This window comes from Anabrus simplex, chromosome 3 (assembly GCF_040414725.1).
Source record: "Anabrus simplex isolate iqAnaSimp1 chromosome 3, ASM4041472v1, whole genome shotgun sequence".
Lineage (NCBI taxonomy): Eukaryota > Metazoa > Arthropoda > Insecta > Orthoptera > Tettigoniidae > Anabrus > Anabrus simplex.
In genome coordinates, this window is record NC_090267.1 from 399,580,870 (window position 1) to 399,606,827 (window position 25,958).

Here is a 25,958-nt window from a genome sequence, read left to right on the forward strand (position 1 = left end):
GCCAAGTATTCCATATATGAGCTCGAAGGTTTGGCAGTCTTATTCGCCTTAGAGAAGTTCCGTTTCTATCTGGAACATGTCAAATTCGACCTGGAGACGGATAATCAAGCCTTAAGCTGGGTCTTAGGTAGGCCGCGTCGTACTGGTCGTATAGCCCGCTGGGCCATCCGTATTTCTGCCTTCCAGTTTGATGTTAGACATATCAGAGGTACCGAAAATGTTGTTGCTGATGGACTCAGCCGTATGTTTTCTAACGACGTCGAGACCCACGAACCGGTCGACAGTTCATCACCTTCCGAGTCCATACTATCTAAGGTTAATGCCATCCTAACAGATGCTCCCATGCTCTTTAGGGATATCGAGAAATACCAACGTGAAGATCCGACGCTGGCTCCGATAATGGAAACCCTTTCTTCTGGGGAACATGTTGTCCCTTATGTTCTGAGGAATGGTGTTCTATGTTGCCCTTCGAGGCATGATAAGATGATGAAAGTTGTTGTTCCAGCGGTTCTTGTACCTATGATCTTCAAGTATTATCATGAGACCCCATTAGGAGGGCATCTTGGTATCTTTAAAACTCGTGAAAAGATTCGTGAAATGTTCATCTGAAAAGGTATGGACGGTGAAATCCGTGAACTAGTAAAGGCTTGTAAATCCTGTTTGCTTAGTAAACCGACCATGTCCACCAAGGTAGGCCTCTTGTCTTCTCAGCAAGCGTCGCGCCCCATGGAACGCCTGTATATTGATTATGTAGGACCATTCCCCCAGTCAAAGGGTAATGCCAACAAGTTCATCCTTGTGTGTGTAGATGGTTATACCAGATTTTCTTGGTTATTTCCGACTAAGCTGGCTACCGCTCAGTCTACCATTACTTGCTTAAATTCTATTTTTGCTTCTTTTGGTCCGTGCCAATATATTGTATCTGATAATGCTAAGGCTTTTACATCTAACTTATTTCGTAAATTCTGTTTTGACTTATCCATCTCTCATGTAACTACTTCTGCTTATTACCCTCAACCATCTCTGGCTGAACGGGTTAATCGTAATCTCAGGTCCGCACTTATTGCCTATCATCATGAAGATCATTCCAGGTGGGACACGTCCCTGCATTGGTTAGCTTTTGCTTTGAATTCGGCGGTTCATGAATCTCATAAGTTCACTCCAGCTTCCTTGATGTTCAAGTTTGTTCCCAACACGCCGCTCTCCAACCTTTGGTCTCTGAGTGACATTCTACCCGAGACAATAGATCCGGATAATATTAAAGATCTTTGGAAGAAGGCTAAAGCCAATCTTAAGGTATCTCATGAAAAGGTTAGGGAAAAGTGTGATCGTGGACGGAGACCCACCACTTTGATGGTAGGTGACCAGGTGATGGTCAAGAATTTTGATCCCGCGGGCAAGCTTGCCCCCAGATTTCATGGGCCATGCATCATTCTCGATTTTCTTACGCCGGTTACGTTGTTAGTAAGCAATCCAGCCACCGAGAGGATATTTAGGGTTCACCTGTCCCAGGTGAAACCGGTGTAACTTCTGTGTTAACTTGCTTCATATTATTTTGAAAGGATATGAAGGTTATATTTTTTTTTGAGTTCTACTCTTAAGGCATTCTGCTCCTTCTATTTTATTTTATATGTAAGCATTTCTGTGAAACCTCCCCCGATTTGTTAAACTGCCATCCTGTCCTTGCCACGGCCATTACCACGCTCCCGTCTCCTGCTCCACTACACACAGTGGCTGGCTTAGATGAAATGCCATGGATATCTGCACGCCGCTGGCCCCTCAATCTCTCTACATGCCTGTGCCCTCAAAAGAAACATGATGGTACAACACAATTCTGCCGCCTAGCTTTAATGTTTCAGTGCCCCCGCAGCCGCGCGGCGCCGTGCCGCAACTGGGTTTGAGGAAGGGCCCCCTCGGCCCCAGCGAGGACGACATGTGCACGGCGAGCCGGAGCTCTCCTCCCGGCCAAGGCTGATGTGCGGCGCACGACCTGCTACTTGCCCGCAGCCTGTATATGTTCACCGCGGGCGCGGCGTGTTTCAACACCTCTGCTCCCCTCATAGTGCGGGCGAGCGGTATCTCAGGGTACTTGAGGGGTCCGAGCGGCCTCCTTTGGACGCAAGCTGCAACGGCCGGTCTGGCCATCCAACTTCATTAACATCAACTACATGAACAGTTACTATAAGCAATGACTACACTTGGGAATTCAACAGCAATATTTGGTGGACATTGCAAAATTTTTCATCACTTTTAAGTATTAAAAGTCTATCTTCGGAATTCTACTTCTACAAACTTAAAAACTTTACTTCACCTGCAACAACAAAATTTTGAAACTGAATCAAACCAAATTAAGAAAATCTTATAATTTTTTTTTTGGCAATTAATCTCCATATCTACATCAAAACTTGGACCTTGTTTTCAAACAATTTCATGTGTCACCCCGGGAGGAACTTTTGGGGGGGGGGAGGTCTGTACCGGGCGGTACACCTCCACTCCGCTAATTTAAAATGTGCGCCAGTTGAAACTCCTCTGCTGGAGGAAGTCTGAACTTTATCTACGCTATTAATTCTCTACTTTCTCAGAAGATGTCACCACGTGGAAAATTTTGAGTTTTTGAACTGTGTCATTTTTGATGTGGTTTTGTTTCGCTTGAAGTAAGAAGTGTGAACTTTCTCTTCTAGAGGACACTACTGAAGATCAACAATAGTGCAACCTAGTGCGGAGTCAAAGAACTATTTTTTTGGAGAATTTTTTATTTCGAATGTTTGTTCTTTGCTAAATTTTTTTCAGTCTTTGGTTAAGTCGGCAATATTAACCCCTTCTTTCCCCTTGTTTTAAATCTAGCCTATCCCGAATTTCTTGAATTAATTTTCCACCAATTATGTGTTTCTTCTTAGTATTGTGTAGGGGGTTTATTGATCTACCAATAAAATCATCGCGGGAGGGTGTTTTCATTCCCCTAACGCCTAGAACCTTCTGCGAGAGTATTTAAACTGCTGATTTTAGGGTCTCCGGGCCACTTCTGTTCCATCTTTCAGTGTATAAAGTACATAGCAGGAGGCGGGAAGCGCCTCTTTCCTCGGCAGCGGTCATCAATAAGGTAATGGCCGATTAATAAATTCTTTCTTTGCTAGCTCAGCAGTTTAACTCTCGGGGCGGGTGCGAAGCGTTCCTCCATGTAACCTTTTCCTAAAATGTAACGATCTTTTCTTCTATTCTCTTTTAAGCTGCATATTGGGATAGAGAGTGCTAACCCTCTCGAGCTCCCACTCACATTGTCTTGAGGTGAACTTATTTTCTCAACCTATTCTTCGTTAAGGTAAAACAAATTGCTCTTTTCTAAAGTCACCTCGGTAGTATGGGATTAGCCCTTGCATTAGTGGCCTAGAGCCAGAGTAGGGTTTTAAAAACAAGTGTATTAGGAGTGCAAGATCGCCTCCTCTCAAATTGTTATTTTAGAGGTCATGTAATTGCCCATTTTTATTTAATAGACCTCAATAGGTTGGGTATTTTACCCCTGTGTCTATGTCCAGTGAGGACAACTTGAAGGTGGAGTTTGGTGTGGCCTGGGAGAGGCTTAAATTTTGAGGGCGAGTGGCTCTTTTGAAAATCGAGTGTTGTATGCCTCGTGGAGGCTTTTCTGTGTAATTTGGAGCAAGGGCTCCTAGGTATGAATGGGGTTTTCTGCCCCTCTGTTAAAACTCGTGTTTGGGGTAAAACTGAGCTGATTGCCCAAGCAGTGTAAAATCAGGGCGCGAAGCCCAATTCCTGTAAATATTGTAACTACCCTTTTTGATTTGCTACTTTGTACCTGCCATGCTTGTTATTTCTTTGTTTTTGAAAAGAAAATATAACCTTGTTAAATTTTAAATTAATTTTGCTTTCGTAGCTGGAGACCTATTCACACCCGCACCTTCTTTCACCTCTACCTACCACGGAAAAGTCCGTAACAATAATAATCACCACCACCATCATTGGCCGTTGAACATCCTGTAAATCCATCATATGTAATTGTGTAACAACGCATTGTAGAAAAATTGTTCATACGGACACTTCTTTTCGTGTTTCGGTCCCAGGAATCCCCTATTGACGTTTGTAACAATTACAGTATTTAGATACACCCTGTACGCTAATGAAAATACAGTCTCTTTATAGTCATTCGATCGGGTCAGGAATGGAAGGAATAAAACCGCCATCTAGAGACAAGCATAGGAATTGTACCGGCTGCCGAAGCCTGTCGCTTTCCTCTGGAACAATGATTAATGACTGACAGATGAAATGAAATGATACTGGAGAGTGTTTCTAGAATGAAATAAGACAGGGAAAACAAAAGTACCCGGAGAAAAACCAGTCCCGTCCCAGCTTTGTCCAGCACAAACCTCACATGGTGTGACCGGGATTTGAATCACGGAAGCAAGCGGCGACAGGCCAGCGCGTTGTCACCTGAGCCACGCAGGCCTTAGATACGCCCTGTATACTCTGATTAAAAATCGAATCCCCCTCCACTTCCATTTTAATCAACGTTTTGGTCCTCACTGTAATAATTTTACTTACATTTTTTCTGAGGTCGCCTTACGTCGCACCGACACAGATAGGTCTTAACGGCGACTATGGGACAAGAAAGGGCCAGGACTGGGAAGGAAGCGGCCTTGGCCTTAATTAAGTAACAGCCCCAGCATTTGTCTGGTGTGAAAATGAGAAACCACGGAAAACCATCTTCAGGGCTGCCGACAGTGGGGTTCGAACCAACTATCTCCCGAATACCTGATACTGGCCACACTTAAGCGACTGCAGCTATCGAGCTCGGTACACTTCGAAGGTATGTTATACACTTAACATTGTTCTTAAAGTATTTAAGCTCTTTAGCTCTTTTCATCGTGAAATTGCCAACGTTACGCCAACGTTTGGCTGCTGGACCCTGAATTGGATTTTTACACCTTTCCAACGCGCTAGCGGGTAGTGCACCGTTGAGACACTACTCAGAGTTGTTATTATATATTTAGTATTATTAAGCAATTCTCATGAAGGGAAGCCAACTGCATGTTGGTACGTCAAAGAATACCTAGTCCGTCGTGTCACTCCACCTGTCATCAAGGGCATTTTATACCTATTGCTGGGATTTCTCGAGGATGCCTCTAACATGGGAACAGACGACTCTGCCATATGGTTTTTAGCATTTCCTTGAATTTCTTCACCCAAAGCCATTGTCTTATTTAGGGTGTTAAAATGTTCCTGCTACCCAACACTCGCTGTGGTGTTACTGGGTGTAAGTCTACTCCACTACCGTAGCAGGATAATCTGGCCAGACTGCCGAAGGCGGAGTGTTTGGCGTACGGTGATCAAATAGGAAGCACGGCCACTGTGTGTGGGGTTCACCTTAACAAAGTGACCCAATTGTAATACCTGGGGTCATGGACCACCTTCGACTGCAGCTCCATTGCCGATTTCAAGACAAGGTTAGTGCCACATGGATGAAACAGTGTAAGGTTAATTGAGTCCTGTGCGGTAAGAAAATCTTAAGTCTACCCACAGTGATCAGACCGGTAGCCCTTTATAGAGGCAAATGCTGGCCGACAACATCGAAGCAGGAACAAGCATTTCATGCAATGGAATTGAAGATGCTTCGATGGCCCGTCGGGTTTACTGGACTGGACCATGTTAGGAACGATGGCATGCGGAAGAAATTCAAAATTGCTCTAATCACAGGAAAAATGAAAGAATCACGTCTGCGAACGTATGGACAGTGGGCGGGTACTCCTTAACCGTAGAATCTCAGTTGCGAAGACCACCCATCAACTGAAATTGGAGAGTTGCCGACCTCAAACACGCTGGCTGGACCGAGCAAGATATGACGTACGCCTCATAATCTCATCCCTCAGGACGCTATGGATCGATTGAACTGGAGGAAACAATGCCAGAAAGTAGACCCCACATAATGACGGGGGGGGGGGGGGAGGAATACGTAGAATACGAACCAGTTAGTGAGAAACAGCATTCAAAATACTCTAAGCTTTCTTTTTCTTTCTAGTTGCTTTACGTCGCACCGACATAGATAGGTCTTATGGCGACGATGGGACAGGGAAGGGCTAGGAGTGGGAAGAAAGCGGCCGTGGCCTTAATTGAGGTACATCCCAAGCATTTTCCTGGTGTGAAGATGGGAAACTACGAAAAACCATCTTCAGGGCTGCCGACAGTGGGGTTCGAACCTACTATCTCCCGAATACTGGATACTGGCCTCACTTAAGCGACTGCAGCTATCGAGCTCGGTCTAAGCTTTCTGGTATAGGCTAGATCGGGTTTGTTACTTTGATGTAATTTCTTTCTATGTGTCTTTACGTCTCACCGACTCAAACAGGTTTTATGGCGCCGACGGTAAAGGAGAGGGCTAGGAATGGATAGGAAACAACCGTGGTTTTAATTAAGATACTGCATCAGCATACATTTCTTATGAATCATGCGAATCATGTCTTTTTTCATGTAACTTTTCGTTTCTTTAGCTTTCAGATCATATATACATATATTTGTTTTGCCCTTCGTATATTTCCTTTTCTTTCTGTTACAATCCTACTGGACGCTATGGTGACCCCCATGAGATCTTCAGTTTTAACATGTTTTCTACTACTACTACTACTACTACTACTAATGAAGTGCGGCTCCTGAGAGGCCTGATGGAGGTCTTTTGAACCGACTCCCCTGGGTAATCTGTGAGGGTAGAACCCTACCTAGGATGGTATCTAATGCTGAAGACGATAAAAACATCCCGTCCGCGAACCAGAGGAATTGACTAATAAAGGTTACAATCCCTGACCTAGCCAGAGATCAAAACCGTTATCCCTTCGACTAATGTTCTGCATGCTAGTCAGTTAGTCAAACAAAACGTGAGGATATTATTTTATTTAGGAACAAATCTATTAACCCCTCGTAACTTTAGCAGAAGGAGGATATTGAGAATATTGAGGAAAGGAAAAGAAGATCATGGAGATGAGGTCACCCAAAGCCTACCATCTGAGCCGAAACGAGGCAATGAATGAGAAATCTAACACTAGTAAGAGGAAACATTATCAAGCTCAGCTACGCTCCATCATGGTTACACTACCTCTCGCACGTTTTGAGCCCCTTACAAAGACAAAGACACCTCCATACAGGCCATGGAGGAGTGGAAGGTAAAGGCTTCCACCATTGTTAACCGCGGTACGTGATGGGGTAGAGTGGTTAGCTCTACGCCCGGCCACCTTTGCCCCCAGGAATTAATCTGGTACTCATTTTTGGTGTAGGCTGTGTGAACGTCAGGGCCATATGCACCTCCTCTTAAATTTTAAGACTTCCTGACGGGGATTCGAACCCACGTCCTTCCGGGCGAACCGAGCACGCCTTTACCGCCTCGGCCAGGCAGCCCCTTTTGAGCCCCTTAGGTGACGCGAAATATTTCAAATCTGAACGTGCCGTTATAAATTAGCTGTTAGAGGCGGAGTAAGACAAGTGATTGAATAACAAAAATAATTATTGGCAATAGACGATAAGTCCAAAGACTTGTTCGATCCCCGACACATTGACAATGCGCTATCATAGAAAGACTGGAGGACATTAAGGGGACGTATTACGAAATTTACTCACCAACAAAGGAGCTATACTTTCACACATACACCGTATACCCTGCCTGTCGTAATAAGGAACTCCGGGGTGTTTAGGTAGGTGACTAAGGGCTTCTAGCCGACTGTGGCTTTGAGTGGGCTCCTTACTTTAATATTCCCTGTATACTTTACTTGTTCAACTCTTGCTCTCTTACGACCTGAATGCTATTGGGTTTACGTGGCCGTCCTTTCTTTCGTTTATACCCTTTTTTTCGGGAATCAAACCTCTTCTGGTTTTTCCTCTGATTAGTGTTAATAGAGGAAGGTTGCCTGGTAGTACTTCCTCTTAAAATAACAAACACCACAACAACCACCACCACCACCACTATCATACTTTTACACCATTGAATGAGTAATGATACTTCTACCACTACTTTCGTATTATCAAAGCCAATTATAAGAAAGTAAGAAACTTCTTTCAGACCGTATTATAAGATACAGTGCACCATAAGATTGTAAAGATTTTTTTATAAAGGTGTGAAATATTAAAAATAGCTGTTAATAATAATAATGTCTTCAGCTTACCCCAGGTATTTATGACGTCACTAGAGCCATCTGGCTCATTTTGGATTTTAGTTGGTGGCTTAAGTTTGGATACCCTTGCCGACACCACGTGACTTTTCAGATGAAAATTCTAACCCTCGATTGACCGAGAATCGAACACTAGCCATCCGGGTGGAAATCCAGTGGCTAACCCAGAAATAATAATAATAATAATAATAATAATAATAATAATAATAATAATAATAATAATAATAATAATAATGTGGCCTCTTCTACGGTGGGTAGGCATTTTTGTCTGACACTGTTCGGGCTGTGTGCTCGTTACTTTCGAGGATCCCTTTCACTCTTCATACGGCAAGATAACCAAAAGATATTGAAGGACCTATTGGTGAGATTTACTAACTTTTTTCCCCTGAAGGTCCTTTACATCTTATGATACATAATGGCGAATTTACTTGTTTTCGATTTTTCGAATATCCGGACACTCGTGTGGAATTTGAACTCGTGATATTGGGGTCCACAGCCGACATTCTACGTTTGATTCACAGACAAAGTACTGTACATTCATATAATTGATACACTGTACATTAAAAATAAGAACGATTGAAGATGGGAAGACCTGCCACAGTTTCACTATAGCGAGCGTTGTCAAATTTTATTCAGGCGATGATACTTTAATAATAATAATAATAATAATATGGTCTCAGTTACCGTGTTAGAGAGATTCTTTTGGCGCAATTTTGTATGTTTGCGTGTCGATTTATACGTTTCGTTTTATTCCACTAAATGGCAGAGAAATGAGAACTGGTGGGCAATATATGGCTGAGTTTATTTAATTATCCCGAGAAATCCATTTTTTCTCCTGAGATCTTTCAGATGCCGACATCGTACGACATGCAGTGTCGGATGAAATATTTTCCGCCCTTTAAAGATTGGATTACATCTGTCGGGATTAGAAACCGTCATCTTGGGATGTGGAATCACCCACAGAGAAAGCTGATATGTAAATAAACTTGTATTATTTATTTTTGTTGTGTAATAACACTGTGAATGTGGTTTGTGCGAACATTTTGATACCACCATGTTTATGCTACCTCGCATGGGTCCTTGAGCAGTGACTACAGAAGACTTGAAAAAAAAAATTCGCTAAGAACTTGAAAACTCGTCCGGCAGCTATTATTAATTATCTCCACTAAATTTGGACTGTAGCCCGCATTCTCTTTTCACTGTCCGATTACTATATTTATACCGAGCGTAGCACCTGTGTTCTTGGAAGTTGTGTAATACTGAGGGGACGTTTCTGTTCAGAATTCAATATTGCCAGTCAATAAGCATGTTCCTCTGTAGGTTTTAAATCAAAACATCAATATGACAACCAATAAAAGCCACCTTTTAATGTATGGAGAAAATATGAAATGAATGGAAAACATTTCACAAGTGCTTTAAGTAGCACGCCGTATATTGGATGATTATACGTGGGTAGCTTTAATTATAGTACCGCCAAACAGCATTACTGTACCTTTATGTTTTCTTATGTATATAGCCTAAATGACGTAAGTAAAGAACTGGAAGCACAGATGAGCTATTTGCACGTAGAGAAGTAAATAAAGGTACATTGTGAGTGACTACAAAAGGACCTCGACAATGTTGTGAGATGGAAAGCAGACGATGGTATGATGATTTAAAAAGAAATGCTATTTGTTCGGGGCGTCGACCTGTGGAGATCTTTTGCACCTACTTGCACCATATGCTATGAATCTGCATATAATTGGAATTGTGGAAGTGTGGTGTTGAATGTGAGGAAAGGAGCGTTAAGGACGGCACAAACACCCAGTCCCCAGGCCAGGGATATTAATCATTTACCCCTGACCCAGCCGGAAATCGAACCCGGGGCCACCGGGTGACAGGCGGACGCGTTGCCGCTACACCGCGAGGCCGGATTTAAAACGCGTACATACGGGCAATTGGGTCTGAACTGGTGAAGTTTCGTTCTCCAGTCGAATGCTCTACCGGTGAGCCTTACCCCCAGCGCTGATAATGGTATGATGATAATCGGGATGAAAAGTCAGGTTGTAAGTTTTACCAAGAGAAGTCTTCTCCGTTGTAAATACTGTAATAGTACCTCATGTGGACTATTGTAAGTACTTCGGTCTTCATTGGCGTAATCACATTAACGAGATCGTAAATCAAGGTCACAGATCTCTTCGTATTGTTATGTAAAGGAAAGAACGTATATGACCCACACCAGGATAAATTGACCAGAGAACCCGGAAAGAATCAAAAGGAAAGCAGCACGTTTTGTTCCGGGTGATTTCCATAAAATAGTAGTGTTAAGAAAATGTTGAACATTTTGGGCTGGGAGGACTTGGGAGTAAGGAGACAAGCTGTTCGATTAAGCGGTATGTTCCGAGTTGTTAGTGGAGAGATGGCGTGGAATGACTTTAGTAGAAGGATACGCTTGAGTGGAGCTTTTAACCGTAGGAAAGATCATAATATGAAGGTAAAGTTAGAATACAAGAGGAAAAATCAGGGGAAATATTCGTTTATAGGAAGAGGAATTAGGGATTGGAATAATTTACCATAGAGCCTCCGTGGCTCAGGCCACAGCGCTCCGGCCTTTCACCGCTGGGTTCCATTGTTCAGATTCCGGTCACTCCATGTGAGATTTGTACTGGACAAAGCAGAGGCAGGAGATGTTTTTCTCCAAGCATTCCGACTTTCCCTGTCATCTTTCATTCCAGCAACACTCTCCAGTATCATTTCTTCTGTCAGTCATTATTGTTGCCCCAGAGGAGTGCGACAGGCTTCGGCAGCCGGCACAATTCCTATCCTCGCCGCTAGATGTGAGCTTCATTAATTCCATACCTGACCCGGTCGAATGACTGGAAACAGGCTGTGGATTTACATTTTCAATAATTTATAAAGGAAAATTTTCGACACATTTCCAAGTTCTCTGAAATCATTTAAGAAAATACAGGTAAACAATTGATATGGAATTTGCCACTTGGGTGACAGCTCTAAATGCAGATCAGTGATGATTGATTGGTTGATGGATTGATATGCTTTTACGCGAAGGTAGTGGTGGTTGTTGTTTTAAATCCAACTGATTTACCATTATTTCTAAACACTGATTGATTGCGTGTTGCCTCCAGCGACCCCTGACGCAGGTCTTTCTACACTAGTGCCCAAAAGTTAAGCATAATCATTAAACGAGGCCATACCGCCTGATAGGAATGTCAGACGAATTGGTGAACAACGAAAGCTTACTCACACACCATATCACACAACTTGTCCAAAAAAAACAGTGTCAGAAATGTTCTGGTAGCTAAGGTACACCTTTGACAACAACTAACAAAACTTGGCAGTGTCTTCCACAACAAAATATGCTGTTAATAGGGTGTATGGTTACCCATAACAGCCACTCATTCTTCGCAGCGACGTGGCATGCGCTCTATCAGATGGTCCAAGAGCTCTTGTGGCAGTCAATCCCATTCCTCCTAAAGGGCAAAGCGGAGGTCTTGGAGGGTCCTTGGTGGAGGCTGACGGGATTCAATTCGCCTCCCCAATGCATCCCAGGCATGTTCTATAGGATTCAGACCAACAGACCTCATCGGCCAGTCCATGTGATGAATGTATTCCCCAGTCAAAAATTCATCCACCAGAGCAGCGCGGTGCGGTCGCGCATTATCGTCCATTAAGAGGAAGTCTGGACCAACCACCCCTCTGAAGAGTCGAACATGTGGTCTCAGTACCTTATCCCTGTATCTCCGAGCGTTACCAGTGTTCCTCGGACCACCCATGAAGATGTGAAGGTCCGTACGGCTGTTCAACATTATGCCAGACCATGACGCCGTCACAACCATACTGGTCCCGTTCCACGATATTCCTGTGGTTGTATCGGATACCCATTTCTCTCCAGATTACTGTGCGACGTTAATCGTTGTGCAAAGTGAAGCGGGATTCATCTGTGAAGAGCACATGCCTCCATTCATTCATGGTCCAGTTTCGATGTTGAAGGCTCCACAGTAAACGGGCCCGTCTCTGTGCTGGAGTGAGCGTGACGTACACCTCTGGACATCGGGCAAACAGCCTTGCTGTCCTGAGCCTCCGATACACAGTCTGCCCGGAAACGGCAACCGCTGAGACGGCTGCAAGCTCCGCCGACAATAATTGTCTTGCAGGTGCACTCCGATTTCGTCGGGAGGTTAAGGCCAGATATCGGTCCTGTTGCAGGGTGGTTACCCTTGGTCGACCTGGTACTGGCATACGACTAACATCTCCTGTGTCTCGAAATCGTCACCAAAGCCTGGAAATGACACTTTGTGGCACATTCAAGGATACGGCGATTCGGTCTGTGTCTGGCCTGCTTCCAGGCGGCCGAGTATTCTACCCTGCAAAACAGAGTCCAAATGGCGTCTAGGTCATCGGCCCCACCAAGGGGTCTGTTCAAAGCTTAACTGTTCCATCCAACGGAAGAATCATATGCCCCCACTCCATATGAATACTGCGGAGAGGTTTGGAATTAAACGCAGGATTTTGGCACTCAATCTAGAGTTTAGAAATTGTACACCACCACCTCTTTTAATCTGCTAACCAACATTCTGATGGTGAATTTTTTCCACTAGTGGGACTCCAGCTATTCCCCGGACCACCTTTTGAGCAGACTAAAGCGAAAGTGACGTCATTGTCTCGTCACACTCGCCGTGGTTGCCAAATGAGTCGGCGCGCGATTCAAAGTTTCACTCCACCACTATAATACAGCATGGCTCACGGATTGAACCTCGAATGAATTTAAAATAATTAGTACATTAACGTATGCGTGTTAGAATCCCGTAGAGATTTTAACGGCTTACATCTTTAAACAATTAATTTACTGAATTACATTTTAAATGTGAAAACCTACAATCTGTTTTCCAGTCAATGACAGGGTCAGGGATGGAATAAATGAAGCCCCATCTTGCGGCGAGGACAGGAATTGAGCCGGCTGCCGAAGACTGTTTCACTCCTCTGGGGAAGATGAAATTAAATGATACTGGAGAGTGATGCTGGAATGAAAGATGACAGGGAAAACCGGAGTACCGGGAGAAAAACCTGTCCCGCCTCCGTTTTGTCCAGCACAAATCTCACTTGGAGTGACCGGGATTTGAACCACGGAACCCAGCGTTGAGAGGCCGACGCGCTGCCACCTGAACCACGGAGCCTTTCACAATTTTAATGTACTAACTACAATTTCATAGCACAATTTCAATAAATTAGTTATTACAAATATATTTTTATAAAGATATTCTTCTTCTTAATCTGTTTACCCTCCAGGGTTTGCTTTTCCCTCGGACTCAGCGAGGGATCTCACCTCTACCGCATCAAGGGCAGTGTTCTGGAGTTTCAGACTTTGGGTCGGGGGATACAACTGGGGAGAATGACCAGTACCTCGCTCAGGCGGCCTCTCCTGCTATGCTGAACAGGGGCCTTGTGGAGAGATGGGAAGATTGGATGGGACAGACAAGGAAGAGGGAAGGAAGCGGCCGTGGCCTTAAGTGAGGTACCATCCCGGCATTTGCCTGGAGGAGAAGTGGAAGTGGGAAACCACGGAAAACCACTTCGAGGATGGCTGAGATGGGAATCGAACACCCCTCTACTCAGTTGATCTCCCGAGGCTGAGTGGACCCCGTTCCAACCCTCGTACCATTTTTCAAATTTCGTGGCAGAGCCGGGAATCGAGCCTGGACCTCCCGGGGTGGCAGCTAATCATGCTAACCACTACACCACGGAGGCGGACTATAAAAATATTATTACATATTATTATTATTATTATTATTATTATTATTATTATATATGTATAATATTTTATTATTTATTATTCACTATTATTATCTAAATATATGGCCTGATTTCTGATTGAAATGAGTTGCTACTCACGAGCGATTTATGAAAAAGGGAGAGAAGTGAGGATTATATATGGGCCTACTCGTACTGGAATTAACTTGGAACTGACAGATGAAGTTGGGGATCCAAAAACCTGTCCCACCTCCGCTTTGTCCAGTACAATTTCAATAAATTAGTTATTACAAATATATGTTTATAAAAATATTATTACATACTATTATTATTATGCTTCGTTAACTTAACTTTCCCTGGATTTACGTCAATACTTCGTAGCATTGTCTAGTGACCTTTGTACGTCGCTAATGACAACAGAGCATTTGTCGCAGTGCTTTCTCGCGAAGCTAGTTCAGGGCACCTTCTGAAGTATCCAATTGTCCACCAGCTACAGTACTTGATATTTAGATTTATGCATCCCGCAGTCTTTAGGCAACCTGAAATTATTGGTTCTCGTACAGGATTAGTATCACGATATGTTTGGTTAAGCTCGACAGTACAGAGGGAATCGTTAGCACCAATGGTAATTTGGTTTTAGAAGCTGTAACGAATGAACGATACGATCACAGGAGAAAATAAATCGAGCAAAAGTCTATCAACACCTACCACAAAGCCTGCGAATTTTCTCCTGACTTCTAGGCCTCGCCCTTGCTAAGATGGCAAATACATGCATTCCTAATGAGCCAGGCAGTGCAGAAGCAGCTCTAAGTCCCAGGCAATACACCATTTTTCTTCTTCCTTTTACTATCTATTAGGTGTACATGAAAATCCACAGCCTGTTTCCAGTTATTCGACTGGGTTCAGGAATGAAATGAATAAAGGTCCCAACTAGCGGTGAGGATGGGAATTGTGCCGACTGCCGAAGCCTGTTGGACTCCTCTAGGGACAATGATTAATGACTGACGGATTAGTTGAAATGATATTGCAGAGTGTCACTGGAATGAAAGATGACAGGGAAAACGAAGTACGCGGATAAAAATCTGTCCCGCCTCTGCTATGGCCAGGACAAATCTCACATGGATTGACTGGGATTTCAACTACGGAACCCAGCAGTGAGAGGCCGGCGCACTGCCACCTGAGCAATGGAGGCTCTGCTAGGTGTACACACTTCCCCATTTTACTGGGCGAATTGGCCGTGCGGTTAGGGGCGCGCAGATGAGAGCTTTCATCCGGTAGGTAGTGAGTTCAAACCCGACTGTCGCCAGACCTGAAGATAGTTTTCCGTGGTTTCCCATTTCTTCTTCTTAATCTGTTTACCCTTCAGGGTTGGTTTTTCCCTCGGACTCAGCGAGGAATCCCACCTCTAGCGCCTCAAGGGCAGTGTCCTGGAGCTTCAGACTTTGGATCGGGGGATACAACTGGGGAGAATGACCAGTACCTCGCCCAGGCGGCCTCACCTGCTATGCTGAACAGGGGCCTTGTGGAGGGATGGGAAGATTGGATGGGTCAGGCAAGGAAGAGGGAAGGAAGCGGCCGTGGCCTTAAGTTAGGTACCATCCCGACATTTGCCCGGAGAAGAAGTGGGAAACCACGGAAAACCACTTCCAGGATGGCTGAGGTGGGAATCGAACCCACCCCTACTCAGTTGACCTCCCGAGGCTGAGTGGACCCCGTTCCAGCCTTCGTACCACTTTTCAAATTTCGTGGCAGAGCCGGGAATCGAACCCGGACCTCCGGGGGTGGCAGCTAATCACGCTAACCACTACACCACAGAGGCGGACGGTTTCCCATTTTCACACCTTAATAAGGCCACGGCAGCTTCCTTCCCATTCCTAGGCTTTTCCTATCCCTTCGTTGCCATAAGACCTCTCTGAGTCGGTACGACGTAAAACAAATTAAAAGTAACACTTCCCTACATTCAACGAATAAATTCCTGTTTACCCATAAAATGGTCCGTTTTTTGCGGGATGCATGGCATAATTGCTGTGAAATCGTTATTAATTTGAAAATAGCACTGTTGATAAAAAGGCAGCATTATTGCCCACTTTGTGTTATTTTCAATGGTACAATGTTCACTTGAAGTCAGATCGTGAAGCTCCCGACGTACCGGTAATTACAAATGGTGTGAATGAAATTCATTGTTCAGTAATACTGGAGTAGCAAATCACCGTCTGGTGTTGGTCATTTGTGCAACTGTCATTGTACTAATATGAACGAATATCGTCCCTATGTCCATACGTTATAGGAGCACTTCTAACAGGAGGTAACCTTCCTAGTTCCCAGATGCACACAGGTAACTTTCAAAGCATTGACTGTCGGATTTCTTTTCTCAGAAAATTACTTGTCATTCAGGGGTTGCCACTGTGATGACTTCTGTCAAGTATCTCCGTAAGATGAGTAACATATATACGCATTCGTCACTGTAATGCATTACGAGTGCAGATTATTAAAAAGGAATTGTGTTCTCTTCCACTACAAGAGTGAAGTAGCAAGCTTTGGTTTCTGACATTTGTTACTGGCGTAGAGATTAGGGAGACTACTTGCTTAACACAACATTATGTTATCCAGGACGTGATGTTATCGTATCAAAACAGACGTTCTGCCGTACATAGACACAATGGTATTTTAAATTTCTTAAAAAATATCTACATGGAACAGGATTCGAGCTGTTGTTCCATTTTCAGTTCTAAAAGACCTATTAATTTATGCCCCTTTCCCATCTACATTTACTTTCTATGTCTTATTAATTCTTGTCTTACAGTATTCATGTAAGTTTCGCCACAGCAGATCACTTCGCAGCTAGATTGTATTAAGCGCACAATAAACAAGTTTGTGGAATTGTGCTGCCATCACAGTACGACGATTACATAGTCCTTTTTCCTTGGCAACATTAGCTCGTTTTACACTGCTGACACGCATGTGGCAAGCAAAACAACGTCGACGTTAACGATTAACGGCGTTAGGTGGGTTACGTATCTTATCAGTCTTAAGGGGCTGGTGGATCACTGTGCGTAAGGAATGAGCATGTTTAACAACGATAATATGAATTCCTTGTTAGACATTTGCTCTTCCATGTTATGTCTTCCCGCTGTCAGATGATCAAATGGTATTTTCATCCATTCGCCATCCACTCAGGAATTTTGCACGAAATGTGAAAAATCACAATCCTGACGAAAATTCTTATTTCATAAAGGTTTAAAATTAGAAGTTTACTACGAAGAGACTCAGGGATAGTATGGAACCTTCTAGACCACCAGAATGTGGGAATCTCATGTTGTATAAGCCCTTGATGATCCATTCAGGTCACACTTAATCTGAAGAATTAATAGCCTGTATTGATCTGTCGTCCCAGCAATTATCCGTCTCCTTGGCTGAATGGTCAGCGTACTGGCCTTCGATTCAAAGGTCCCCGAGTTCGATTCCAGGTCGAGTAGGGATCAACTGTCTGCTTCAAGGACTCGGTGTTTGTGTTTGTCTCATTAAACACTACAAACCACCACAGAAACACACACTAGTGAGGTAGCCTTCATTCTTCAGAGACTTCATTATCACCACATTCACGCGGGATTTGCGCCATTTTTGTAGCGCCAAAATCGTACTCCTTCCAAGAAAATGCATGCAGCAAGATGGAGCTACAGTTCACACCGCGAGGGAGTCACTCATCCTTCCGCAACGACACTTTGGAGACAACCTAATTACTCGTAGAACCTCAGTCCCATATTCCGGATTTATAAAAGGTCAATGGGCACAATGTGGCTTGAGTGCTCATCAATCAAACTGGAATGCACAGTATTATTAAATCGCTAGTAATATGTAAGTTATTATTACTACTGCTACTATTAAAATGCCCGGCTCCATGGCTAAATGGTTAGCGTGCTGGTCTTTGGTCACAGGGGTCCCGGGTTCAATTCCTGGCAGGGTCGGGAATTTTAACCATCTTTGGTTAATTTAGCTGGCACGGGGGCTGGGTATATGTGTCATCTTCATCATCATTTCATCCTCTTCACGCCGCGCAGGTCGCCTACGGGAGTCAAATCAAAAGACCTGCACCTGGTGAGCCGAACTTGTCCTCGGACACTCCCGCCACTAAAAGATAAACGCCATTTCATTTACAACTGAAATGTTTTAATTCCTCCCCTGAAGGTGGAGGACGGGGGGAGGGGGTGGTTCTTAGACGGTAACGCCGTCTCTCAGGCCGGAGATTTGTTACGATGAAGGAGATGCTGGGAGAAGGTGAGGGAGTTGGCGGCCGTGGCCTATACTAGGAATTGTTCCGGCATTCGCCGTACTGCAGGAGAATGGGAAACCACGAAAAACCATTTTCCGGTTTCGCTAAGAGATGGTGGCAGCAAACAGTACGCAGCTTATGAATTTGACACATACGTCAGTTTATTCGTCTGACATTAACCTACCAACACACAAAAATTGAGTCCGCCAAACACTAGTGTCTGTGTTGCATCGTTCAGTTATCATGTCGACGTTCGTGCCTGAAAAAGAATATTTGCGGCACGCATTGCTTTTCTTATTTAATCAAAATTAAAATGCTGTGGATAGTCATCTTTTGATGGTAGAAACATACGGTGAACACGTTCCATAGATTAGAACATGTGAGACACGGTTTCGACAATTTAAACGTAGTGATATCAATGTGAAAGACAGTGCGCTGTGGTAAACAACAAAAGTCCGAAGATGAGCAATAGCAGGCGAAACCGTTAATGCACAACGCTGTCGCCAATAAATGATTAATTGAAATCTCGCATTAATCGAAATACGACCGGAATGGGCCAGAAGACATGGCAAAGAGATTTTGTTACACGACAGTGTTCCCTCACACACAGCAAAACCAGTGAAAGGCACCTTGAAATCCGCACCCGCCGTACTACCCGGACCTGGCACCATTTGTCTATCACCTCTTCGCATCAATGGGGCACTCGCTCGCAGAACAGAACTTCAGCAATTTCGAGAAAGTTGGAAAATGGCTCGACGAATGGTTTGCCTCAAAAGACAAGCAGCTTTTCCGGCATGGTATTCACAACTTACCTGAAAGATAGACGAAGTGTATAGAAGCCGATGGCCAATAATTTTAATTAACAAACTGAATTTTCCTTGAAAATTACGTGTTTACTTTACCACAATAAGTGGCAAAACTTATGCATACACATGGTATAAGTGCAGCAAGAATATACAACAGTCGCACTGAATGAATTTAATCACCGTCTGCATTAGCGTGACCACATGTACACCATGTGGGGGTTCCGCTAACCAAATTCGCACATTTCCTTAATACTTTCCTGAAGGGAAGTTACTTCTTTTACGGGGCTTAGAGAGTCTTTGGAGCCTCTGTAGCGCATTGGTTAGTGTTATTAGCCCTAGCATTTGGCTTGTGTGAAAATGGGAAACCCCAGAAACCCATCTTCAGGGCTGCGGACGGTGGGATTCGAACTCACAATCTTCCGAATGCAAGCTCACAGTTACGTGACTCTTACCACACAGCCAACTTACTCGGTGACCATTGTATTAAGAGGAAGTACATTTAAGCAATGGTCCTCCCTTAACAGTAATCAGAGGAGGAAAGTATGAAAGAGATCCAACACTTCGACAATGAGGGTAGTTCAAAAATAAAGGGAAGTGCAATGAAGGGCGTGGAAATGGAAAAGCATTCCAGGCCTCACAAAGCCTAATAACAGGAGATACAAGAATTGACTAAGGGAGGTCGGATGGGAAACATGAGTGTTAGGAGTCTGAGTTTGGCAGAATAAATTGGAAGTCATACCGGGGACCATTTGTCGCCAACCAACGCGCTTCCACTGCGTAACGATTGGTTCTATTAGCTGCCGTCCTCGGAGTCCCGGGTTCAGTTCCTGGTATTGCCAGAAATTTAAGTATGGCAGGAAGACAGGTATGTGGTTAAAATGGCACACGCAGCTCCCCATTAGGTTTGTATATGTAAAGAGCAGCACCACCTCGGGATGAGGGCACGAGTTTACTTCTTCTTATTCTTCTTTGTCTGTTTACTCTCCATGGTCGGTTTTTCCCTCGGACTCAGCGAGGTATCCCACCTCTACCGGCTCAAGGGCAGTGTGCTGGAGCTTCAGACTCTGGGTTGGGGGATACAGTTGGGGAGGATGACCAGTACCTTGCCCAGGCGGCCTCATCTGCTATGCTGAACAGGGGACTTGTGGGGGGATGGGAAGTTTGGAAGGGATAAACAAGGAAGAGGGGAAGGAAGCGGCCGTGTCCTTAATTTAGGTACCATCCCGGCATTTGCCTGGAGGAGAAATGGGAACTACGGAAAACCATTTCCAGATGGCTGAGGAGGGAATCGAACCAACCTCTACTCAGTTGACCTCCCAATGCTGAGTGGACCCCGTTCCAGCCCTCTTACCACTTTTCAAATTTTGTGGCAGAGCTGGGAATCGAACCCGGGCCTCCAGGGATTGCAGACACTAACCACAACACCACACAGGCGGACGGACACGAGTTTACTCCCAAATTAAAAGTCGGGGGTGGGAGGTGGGGGTGTTACCGCAGTTAGTCACCTCTTCCGATAGGCAGCCGAAACTGTGGATGTACTGTATTACTGTCATCTACAGGAGAATGTTGAATGTTTGGTTGATAAGTCTTTCAAATTGGTGTGTGCTACATGATGAATGATACATAAATCAAGCTGTTATAATAAACATCCAGAGTATTCTATAAACATGAATCATAACGAGCCGGAACATATCTAACTCCTCCTACTTTATAACAAACCTTTGAGCGCTTGTAACTTTTTTTTTCAATTTTACATTTTGTATTCTTAACGTAATAATGATGGCGTGTGGTCTCTGGAGAGACCTGGTGACGATCTTTCAAGTAGACGTCTGATAGGCGACCTGCTTGTCTGTGGGTCCCTAGCTATGATGAATTCTAATACTGGAGATGGCACTCACACACACCTAGCCCCCGAACCAGGGGCGTAACATTACGACCTGCAGGGCCTGCAATGCAAGCAGAAAAATAAAAATAATATCTAGCCTACTGGGACTCTGCACGGAAATGGTCCGAGCAGTTTTGTGGAAATCAGTCTAAATGTCTTGTTTCAAAATTTGCACGTACATGATTGCCTTCTAGCAGCAGTTACTATAGCTCAGCTGTAAACGAAATACTTGCTCTTGCTTACTCTCCTAACACCGCGACACTCTTCTCACAAAAGTCCTGCGCAAAATTATTTTAAGAATAATTACGGGAATGACAATTGATACCAAAACATCACATTTTAGCTATAAAATGATACTTCCTTGATGTGATGTGCATCTTAGATTGTACCATGCACAAATTTTGCTTAACATTTAACTTTTACAACAATATATAATGGTAATAAGAAGTAGGTGTAGTAACACTCAGTCACTTCAGTTTCCCACAAGCTCTCTTTGTGCGAAAGCTTATCGGTTATCACTTGTGCTGTTTGATCATTTTCAGACTTTACTTGAACAGTTCTTGATTTAGTTTTGTTCGTATGCCTACTTTTCTGTGTTGTAACGGAATAAATGATTACACAGTAACTGAGACTTGGGTATCGGCTACAGGGTGTATTTCCATAGTTACTGTAAAATGAAACCAATTTTAAGTATGAACGAGTAAGTGGTGAATGGTTCAGCAGTTTAGCCGTTAAACCACGGTGGCAGCCAAATAGAACATATTAAAATTATATGTTAATAATCTTTCAATGGTGAATAATCTATCTTTTTTATATAACTTGATAATATAATGAACATTATCTACCGGCTGTAATTACATTATATTAGTTATTCGTAAGTTTTACATTTTATTTGAGGGGGCCCGAATTTTTATTTTGGCAGGCGGACCCGCATCACATGCGTTGCGCCCCTGCCCAGTACTATCGAAATTAACCAATGAAGGTTAAAATCCCAGACCGACCGGGAATTAATCACTGGACCCCCTGGATCAAAGGCGTATAATACGTCTATAGTTTCCGAACCGAAATTTAAATGGAAATTATTTCCAGACATTACGTGCGACGGCAGTGTTCAAAATTCTATTTTATTGGAAAAGGACTTCTGCACCTAGTAACAAGAGTCTGACTTTGATATGAAAACATCCGTTGATACAATAGCGTTAGCATCTTGATATACTAAAACCACTCTTTCTCGCAGATAGGCACCAGGGGCTCTGAAATTTGTAGCGTTGGTTGTCGACCACGCGACACTTAGCTGAGTCCTGGCTTTGCTTCCCCTTACTTGTGACAGGCTCCTCACTTTCTGCTATGGTATCCGACCTTCATTGGTCAACTCTTGTTTTTTTCAGACTCCGAAGCTATTAGGTTTCCAAGGGCTAGGGAGTCTTTCATTTTCACGCCCTTTGTGGCCCTTGTCTTCCTTTGGCCGATATCTTCATTTTTCGAAGTGCCGGATCCCTTCCATTTTTTTCTCTCTGATTACTCTTGTATAGAGGATGGTTGCCTTGTTGTACTTCCTCTTAAAACAATAATCACCACCACCACCTCGCAGCTATTTATTAGCTTACCTCTGGACACCGGCGTGGTGGCCGTTTGACTTGTATAAGAGAGTTCTACTAGTCATCATCATCATCATACACTTGTCGCTGCACCATTCTCCTCTCAATCGTGCTGCTCTCTTCTCTTCCTTGTGGTCTTTACAGCCCACCAAGTATGTCTTCCTTGGTCTTCCTCGTCCTATCTTTCCTAATATTTTTCCCTCAAACACGTTTAATAGGAAGTCATTATGTTTCAGGATATGCCTTTGCTGGCGGGACCTATATCTTCTGGTATGGGCTAGAGCAATTTTGTTACTTTCATTGATCTGTCTCAGCCTTATCCTTGGCTTTGACAAAATGAAAGTGACTGAGGTATGAGTGATGCTAGTAATGCCATTCCTTCTGCAGCCAGTCCCTGCTATGAATGGTGTGAAAATATTGCTCATAGGGTCAGTTGGTGCATGCATTTCAGTGGGCTTGGCAGACTGATATGTAATAGCAACTTCTGGCTCGGTGAGGAAAGCAACGGGAAACTACCTCACTCCTCATTTCCCTAGTAAAACTCTTCAGTGATGCCTAGGCCATCTATGACAGCTGATGGTGGAACTGTTGAGGATCCAACCAGCCTTCAGGCTGAGGACTAAACATACACATATGTCTCAGGATATGACATACAAGTTTTATTTTCCTTCTTTCCATATCATTTATCAGTCTCCTTTGTTCATTGATTTCCTTCAGAACATCTCGATTCGTCTTTTTTTTCGTCCAGCATGTTCTCTTAATTTCCCTCCAAATCCACATTTTCAGTTGCTTCCAATGAATTTCTTTCCTTTTTTTTTTCAATAGTCCAGCTCTCACAGTCGTAAAATAATGCAGTCCAGACAAAGGATTTTACAAAATTCGTCCTTGTTTCTAAACTTATATGGGTATTTGTTTAAATTAAAGACTTATTTTATTCTGAAAGGCCTGTTTAGTAAGAGCTACTAGTCGACGTTAGAAATTGAGTCTAAACATCGCCGTCTGATCTCCCTGTACTCCACTTACCATCCAAAACATAGTCAATTATTCTCCTAGTTAACTTATCCATTTGCCTCACCATCGAAGCAAGTTTATGCGTACAGCTTCATCCATCGATTTCATTCCTAATTTAGCCTTTATCTCCTCATTCCGGGTACCCTTCTGCCATTGCTCCCACCTGTTTTTACCAGCAATCTTTCTCGCTACCTTCATGACTGTTACTTCTTCTAACGTATAAAGAAGATATCCTGAGTCTACCCAGCTTTCACTCCCGTAAGGTAAAGTTGGTCTGTTAACAGATGTAAAGATAGTTTCGTCTGAGAGCTGACTTCCTCCTTAAAGAATAATGTTGATGGCAACTCCGACCTCACTGCATTAGCTTTACTGTAGCATAATTCTATCTCACTTACTATACTACCATCCTGGAAGAACACGCATCATAAATACTTGAAATTATCTACCTGTTCCAGCATTGTATCCCCAATCTGACATACGGTTCTCTTAGATTTATTACCTACTGACATCAATTTAGTCTTGGAAAGGTTCATTTTCATTCCATACTCATTGCACCTACTTTCAAGTTTCAAGATATTAGACTGCAGGCTTTCGGCACAATCTGCCATTAAGACCAAGTCGTTAGCATAGGCTAGACTGCTTACTACATTTCCATTTAACTGAATCCTGCCACTTTATACCTCCAATATATGTTTCATTAAATGCCTGAGTAAGTTTTTAATCTTCAAATGAATTTATGCTGCCCGCTCTACCTATTTCAATGCCTCTTAGGTCTAGTAATAGAAAAATATAGAAAGGATCTGTGTCGAGGACAAGGCCAGAAGTTTTGACGTACAACACTACGGTGAGATATGTGTTGTTGATATAAAATAACTGCTTAGTATGGGTTTGACGTTTTATTGTTGACATTGTATTTATCATTCTAAACAAATTCATGTAACTTGAAAACAAAGTGGATGAGACCAAGGTGATCTGTAGACCTCGGATTTTTAGATGCCGAAAACATTATTTCAGGTGCCTAAAACAGGTTCTCAAATATGAGACAATAGGTTTGTTTTTTGCTAGTTGCTTTACGTCGCACCGATACAGATAGGTCTTATGGCGACGATGGGACAGGAAAAGCTAGGAGTGGGAAGGAAGCGGCCGTGGCCTTAATTAAGGTACAGCCCCAGCATTTGCCTGGTGTGAAAATGGGAAACCACGGAAAACCATTTTCAGGGCTGCCGACAGTGGGGTTCGAACCTACTATCTCCCGAATACTGGATACTGGCCACACTTAAGCGACTGCAGCTATCGAGCTCGGTGCAATAGGTTCTAAAAAGATATTTTGTCCGCCTCTGTGATGTAGTGGTTAGTGTGATTAGCTGCCACCCCCGGAGGCCCAGGTTCGAAATTTGAAGAAATGGTACGAGGGCTGGGACAGGGTCTACTCAGCCTCGGGAGGTCAACCCAGTAGGGGGAGTTCGATTCCCACTTCAGCCAGCCTCGAAGTGGTTTTCCGTGGTTTCCCACTTCTCCTCAAGGAAAATGCCACGTTGGTACCTAACTTAAGGCCATGGCCCATTCCTTCGTTATTTCTTGTCTATCCCTTCCGATCTTCCCATGATTAGCATAGCGGATGCGGCCACCTGGGCAATGTACTAGTCCTCTTCACCAGTTGTATCCCCGACCCAAAGTCTCACGCTCTAGGACACTGCTCTTAAGGCGGTAGACGTGGGATCCCTCGCTGATTCTGAGGGAAAACCAACCCTAGAAGTTAAACGAATTAGTTGTCAAAAAAATTTGATACTAAAAACGTATCACAAGTGAAATTTCTCTGTTTTACGACCAAAATATTCTAACGGATAATTTTCTACAAGTGCCAATTTCGTCGAGTGGAAATAGGTTTCTCCTCACTTTCATAGGGCCGAGACTTACTCATCGCATCGTTAAATATAGTAACTTTCCCTCTCTATGGTTAATTACACAACCTTCAAGATTTCTTGATCTGAAGGGATGGACTAGGTGAGTGAGATGTTGGAATGGTATATTTCGATACATTTACCGATACCTTATAGTATTCCTACGAGACAAAATTAGTGCACCATGGTTTCCCTAAAAACGGTTAATGTAGTCAGTGGAACGCCAAAAAATATTACATTACCAAGCACCACTGAAAAAACAAACACGCAGTAGTGATTACATCCCTGCACGTAGGGTTGCGTCAGGAAGGGCATGCGGCCATAAAGCAGGGCCAAATCCACACGTGCGACACAGTTCACACCCGCGACCCCACAGGTGTGGGAAAAGCGTTAGAATAATAATAATAATAATAATAATAATAATAATAATAATAATAATAATAATAATAATAATAATAATAATAATAATAATAATAATAATAATAATAAATAATAATAATGGTTGTATGTCTCGCTAAATACTTATAAGGTTACCGGAGACGTCAACGTGCTAGAATTTTGTCCTGCTGGAGCTCTT

General features: G+C 43.5%; 1 protein-coding gene across 1 annotated transcript in view; it reads right to left on the minus strand.

The window, feature by feature from the left end:
• LOC136867374 (glutamate receptor ionotropic, kainate 2) overlaps positions 1-25,958 on the minus strand; it is a 207,890-nt gene that overhangs the window by 178,964 nt on the left and 2,968 nt on the right. The window lies entirely within an intron of this gene.